Below are 6,502 nucleotides of genomic sequence, written 5' to 3' on the forward strand. Positions count from 1 at the left end.
GATTTTACCATCTACGGTCCGTAAAATCATCAAAAGGTTCAGAGAATCTGGAGAAATCACTGCACATAAGCGATGATATTACAGACGTTTGAACCCTCAGGCGGTACTGCATCAAAAACCGACATCAGTGTGTAAAGGATATCACCACATGGGCTCAGGAACACTTCATAAAACCACTGTCAGTAACTACAGTTGGTGCCATTCCATTCCTAACCCATAGGGTTCAATATGATGTCGGTCCACCTTTTGCAGCTATTACAGCTTCAACTCTTCTGGGAAGGCTGTCCACAAGGTTGCGGAGTGTGTTTATAGGAGTTTTCCACCATTCTTCCAAAAGCGCATTCCTGAGGTCACACACTGATGTTGGTCGAGAAGGCCTGGCTCTCAGTCTCCGTTCGAATTCATCCCAAAGGTGTTCTATCGGGTTCAGGTCAGGACTCTGTGCAGGCCAGTCATCCATGTCTTTATGGACCTTGCTTTGTGCACTGGTGTACAGTCATGTTGGAAGAGGAAGGGGTCCGCTCCAAACCGTTCCCACAAGGTTGGGAGCATGGAATTGCCTAAAATGTTGTGTTATCCTAGAACATTCAAAGTTTTCTTTCACTGGAACTAAGGGGCCAAGCCCAACTCCTAAAAAAATCCCCACACCATAATTCCTCCTCCACCAAATTTCACACTCAGCACAATGTAGTCCGAAATGTTCCGTTCTTTCATAAATGTTTGTGATTTGTGACATTCCTAACCCATACGATTCAATATGATGTTGGTACACCTTTTGCAGCTATTACAGCTTCAACTCTTCTGGGAAGGCTGTCCACAAGGTTGCGGAGTGTGTTTATGGGAATTTTCCACCATTCTTCCAAAAGCGCATTGGTGAGGTCACACACTGATGTTGGTCGAGAAGGCCTGGCTCTCAGTCTCTGTTCTAATTTATCCCAAAGGTGTTCTATCGGGTTCATGTCAGGACTCTGTGCAGGCCAGTCAATTTCATCCACATCAGACTCTGCCATCCATGTCTTTATGGATCTTGATTTGTGAACTGGTGCACAGTCATGTTGGGGCCCGCTCCAAACTGTTCCCACAAGGTTGGGAGCATGGAATTTTCCAAAATGTTTTGGTATCCTGGGGCATTCAAAGTTCATTTCACTGGAACTAAGGGGCCAAGCCCAACTCCTGGAAAAACAAACCCACACCATAATTCCTCCTCCACCAAATTTCACACTCGGCACAATGCAGTCCGAAATGTTGCGTTCTCCTGGCAACCTCCAAACCCAGACTCATCCATTAGATTACCAGATGGAAAAGCGTGATTCATCACTCCAGGGAAGGCCTCTCCACTGCTCTAGAGTCCAGTGGCGATGTGCTTTACACCACTGCATCCCACTTTTTTGCATTGGACTTGGTGATGTATGGCTTAGATGCAGCTGATCGGCCATGGAAACCCATTCCATGGAGCTCTCTACGTACTGTACATGGAGCTCTGTAGCAACTGACTGTGATTTTATACACCTGTGGCCGGGCCAAGTGATTAGGACACCTGATTCTGATCATTTGGATGGGTGGCCAAATACTTAAAAACGATATTGATATCGTTGTATCGTCCAGCCCTAGCATGAGCTAAGATTCCATACCTTTTTTTTGTGTTTTGTTGTTTTTACTCTCATTTTTACACCACATTAAAAATTGTGCAGGGTTGTATTGTCAAACAGTCAAATGCAGAGTGTTCTGGAAGATTTCACGAGCATTTATTGAAACGGGTCACCGGTGAATGTTACAGCGTTGGTCTCACTCCCGCAAAATTATTGTCGATTTGCGTACGATGCAAGCAAGCTTTTGCAAAAGTGAGAATTGATGATTTCTTCACCCTCTTTTTAGTAAAAAAAAAAAAAAAAGTCCACAAGGGTGGGTGCCATGGATGTGGGGATTTATTTTTAAAAGGATGTGTGACTAATTATAATTTTTATCATTTCAAAAAATGAATATCTGACATTCGTTCCTCCTTTTCAAATGTTGTGAGCGATTGAAGACAGCTGGAGATATATTATTCTTTTTAGGGGAGACATCAATGTCTCCAAAACAACAGATAGTAGGCCAAAAGGTTGAAGAGGCGGCTGCATGTGTGAGCGCTTGACCCAAACAGTTTGAAGTCATTAAAGTTCAAAAGAAGAGGATGAATTTAAGTGAAGTGTATATTTGCTAGAATATTCCATCACTGGTAATGTTCTAATGTTACTTAAAAAAACAAATAAAAACATCACTTGTCAAAGTTCAGCATGAAGACGTTGTTAAGGTTGTTTTTACACGAGTATGGTTGTTAAAAACTTTACAAGGATGCTTTAAAAAACCTTTTTACGTCACTATTTAAAGATAATGTTCAGAACTCATTTTTTTATTGTTTTTACTTTAACAGCTTTTAACTTCTTTTTACATTTAGGTCATTCTTATTTTGTTCTTAAGTTTGTAGTTTAAAAAAATGTTAGTTAAAGTTGAGATACATTTTTAGTTTTTGCAAATACTAAAAAAGTGATTAACTTCCTTTTACAATTTTACCTTTAAAATGGTAAAATGTTATTTTAAAAACGTCAGCCAACGTTTTATTGTTTTCACATTTTAGGGCTACCGTAAGTTACCCTGGATTTACACTTGTGTGGCTGGTATTTGTTTTATTTAAATGACGCTTTAAACAGCATGTGTGTCACAATTTAAAACTCATTATTTTCACTAAAAATACTAAAATGTTATATTTAAAAAGTTCATGACACTTTTTGCATTTAACGATTACCAAAAGTTATGTATTATGTTTACGCTTGTTTGCTTGCACTGGCTGTTACATTTTAAAAAAATATCTTATAAAATTCAAAATTTAAAAAAAATCTGCAAAAAAAAACATCTGTCGGCGCTGAAGTTGATAACTCGTATTTATTGTTTTTGCAAGTACGTAAACAGTAGTTAACGTCTTTCTACAATTTTATAGCTGCTAAATTGTTACTGAAAAAAGATAATGATGAGATTTGCTATTTTCACTTTTTACGATTACTAGAAATTGGCTTATTTTTACACTTGCATGGCTAATTTTTTAAATAATACTTTGAAAAACGCATGTCCGTTAGTAATTAAAGCTAAAGTTAAAAACTCACTTTGTTTTGCAATTACTTCTTTTTACACTTAATGCTAAAATGTTACCTGAAAAAGGCTAATGCCGGGTTTTTATAATGTTTACATTTTACGGCAAACTTGTATTTGGCTCTTTAAATTTTTTTAAAATTACACACTACTTTCAAAATGTCATGTCCCACATTTGTCGACACTAAAGTTGAGAACTCATATTTATTGTTTTTACATTTTACGACTACAAGAGGATAGCTCCGTTTTACACTTGCAAGGCTGTTCAACATGAAATTCTGAAGTTGAGATCACAGTTTTATTGTTTTGCAAGTACGTAAACAGTAGTTAACGTCTTTCTACACTTTCATAAATACTAAATTATTACTGAAAAAAGATGATGAGATTTGCTATTTTTCCTTTTTACGATTACTAGAAGTTGGCTTCTTTTTACACTTGCATGGCTGTTAATTTATTTTTAATAATACTTTAAAAAACGCATGTCCGTTACTGTTTAAAGCTAAACTTAAGAACTCAATTTATTGTTTTGCAATTACTTAAAAAAGTACTCTTAAACTTATTTTTAAGCTTTTATGCAAAGAATGCTAAAATGTTATCTACTACATGTAACACTGGGTTTTATTTTGTTTACATTTTACAAATCAGCTTCTTTTTACTTTTGCATGCCTGTTAAAGGCCTGGAGAGATATGCGTCTGGGCTTCCCTGCTTAGGCTGCTGCCCCCGCGACCCGACCCCGGATAAGCGGAGGAAGATAGATGGATGGATGATGCCTGTTTATATTTCTTTAATGGTACTTAAAAAAACATTTCTGTCACTATTTAAAGCTAAATTCAAGCACTAATTGTTATTGTTTTGCAATTCCTTTAACCATTGTTAACTTCTTTTTACACTTAATGCTAAAATGTTACCTGAAAAAGGCTAATGCCGATTTTTTATAATGTCTACATTTTACGCCAAACTTGTGTTTGGCTGTTTACATTTTTTAAATTACACACTACTTTCAAAATGTCATGTCCCACATTTGTCGACACTAAAAATGAGAACTCGTCTTTATTGTTTTTTACATTTTACGACTACAAGAAGATAGCTTGCTTTTACACTTGCAAGGCTGTTTCAATATTACTTAAAACAGCCAACATTTGCTGAAGCTGAAATTGAGATCACATTTTTATTGTTTTTCAATTACGTAAACCGTGATTAACTTAATTATACACTTTTATGGGTGCTATAAAAGATAATGATGTAATGCAATGCTCCTTTTTACACTTGTATGATGTCAAAACTGCCAAAATGTATTTTATCTCATGGCCTGTAACTTCACCAAAACTATTTGCGGAGTATTTTCTCCCATTTTCAACTACCTTTTTCTATGCGGTGAAAAAGAGCTTTTTTTTTTCAAGTGTAAAGGTCACCTTTGTCAAAAGGCTTCATGCTATGGAGCAAATGCAGACAGAATAGGATCAAATGGTGACATTCAAGCATCCCTGGTATTATTATAGTATTATTAGAGTCGGTCACGCGGCGTAATGATGTAGCAAACCTTCACTCTGCACTTTTTTTTTTTTTTTGTGGATCCTTTTTTACTTTTTGGCAGGGATCCTTTTCACGCGGCGCCTGCTGCCGCTGCACAGCTGTGCCGACGCATCATCGGGGAAAGAAGGGGGGAACGGGAGGGTAAGGCGCTTTTATCATAATCATTCTTTGAATACCTTTCATTATCATAAAATATGTGGGGTATTAAAGGGATGGATTCATCGGGCCCTGTCGACATCTTCATTAGCCATTCTGACTGAGAGAGGGAGGGGAGAGGGGGAAAAAAAACCCTGAGACTTCCCAGGGAGTGACATTAATAAAAGATGGGATGGTAGGCGCTTATGAAGTGCTCTCCTTGTACTCCTCGCACCTTTTACTCGCTTGGACTGTCCGTCATAATCATGTGGTGATTTATGCCCTCTCACAGGTGGGGCGCTCCGTGGCACTGAGAGGATGGAGGAAACCACACTTTGGTACCGACATTGTATTCTGGAGAGAAATACCTTTTTTTTAACGAGGTGTGTGCACGCCTGGAAAGGGCCAGCCTGCGACAGCAACAACCCGGTGCAGTGTTACGCAACATACCGTGGGGCAAGAAAGTATTTAGTCAGCCACCGATTGTGCAAGTTCTCCCACTTAAAATGATGACAGAGGTCTGTAATTTTCATCATAGGTACACTTCAACTGTGAGAGACAGAATGTGAAAAAAAATCCAGGAATTCACATTGTAGGAATTTTAAAGAATTTATTTGTAAATTATGGTGGAAAATAAGTATTTGGTCAACCATTCAAAGCTCTCACTGATGGAAGGAGGTTTTGGCTCAAAATCTCACGATACATGGCCCCATTCATTCTTTCCTTAACACGGTTCAATCGTCCTGTCCCCTCAGCAGAAAAACAGCCCCAAAGCATGATGTTTCCTCCCCCATGCTTCACAGTAGGTATGGCGTTCTTGGGATGCAACTCAGTATTCTTCTTCCTCCAAACATGACGAGTTGAGTTAACACCAAAAAGTTCTATTTTGGTTTCATCTGACCACATGACATTCTCCCAATCCTCTGCTGTATCATCCGTGTATCCATTTTGGTATAAACTGTTTGGAGATGATCTGTAAAACATCATCTATGCAACATTTTGACCAAAAAAACACCATTACATGTTATGTAGGCCACTAGGAAGTGTTTTACATTTAGAAAAAAATCATAATAATAAGACCCCTTTAATGCGCCTTATTGTCCGGAAAATACGGTACTTAGAGGTAAATTTTTTTTTTTTTTAATTATTAGTACTGTATTGGGTTTGGTGCTTTCAATATTTAATGTTGTTACCCTACAGAATATTTGATTTTCTTACATTTTTATTTCTATGCACACTGCAAGCTATTGAGTTCATATAACACCAAATGTAAAAAAAAAATCCATATATAGTGTTTTTATTCTTCAATCAGTTAATATAAACATCTTTGACGTTAGCAATGTTATCGACCGTAATAGCGTATAAAATACCAAATGAAAAATAACATCGCAGTTACTTTGCTGAGCAACTAATTACTCTTACAAAGAGATATCTGAGTCAGGGGCCTGCTAGGGATTTTGGGCCCCATGAAAATAATCTTTACAGGGCCCCTGTATTTTTACAGGACCCCTCTGTATTATAGTTTCATCATCATCAGGAGCCTCTCTGGGCCCCCCTCCATCATGGGCCCCTAGAAGCCGTCTCCTTTACCCCCCCCTTTTCGGCGCCCCTGATATGAGTTACTAACTCCATTTTTGGGAAGGGAGAAATAATTTGTGACTGCAGATTGTTAGTTGTTTTTCTGGAACTGTTTTTGTGTACATGTACCAG

The sequence above is a fragment of the Nerophis ophidion genome, linkage group LG19 (genome assembly GCF_033978795.1).
Source record: "Nerophis ophidion isolate RoL-2023_Sa linkage group LG19, RoL_Noph_v1.0, whole genome shotgun sequence".
In the NCBI taxonomy this organism is placed as follows: Eukaryota; Metazoa; Chordata; class Actinopteri; order Syngnathiformes; family Syngnathidae; genus Nerophis; species Nerophis ophidion.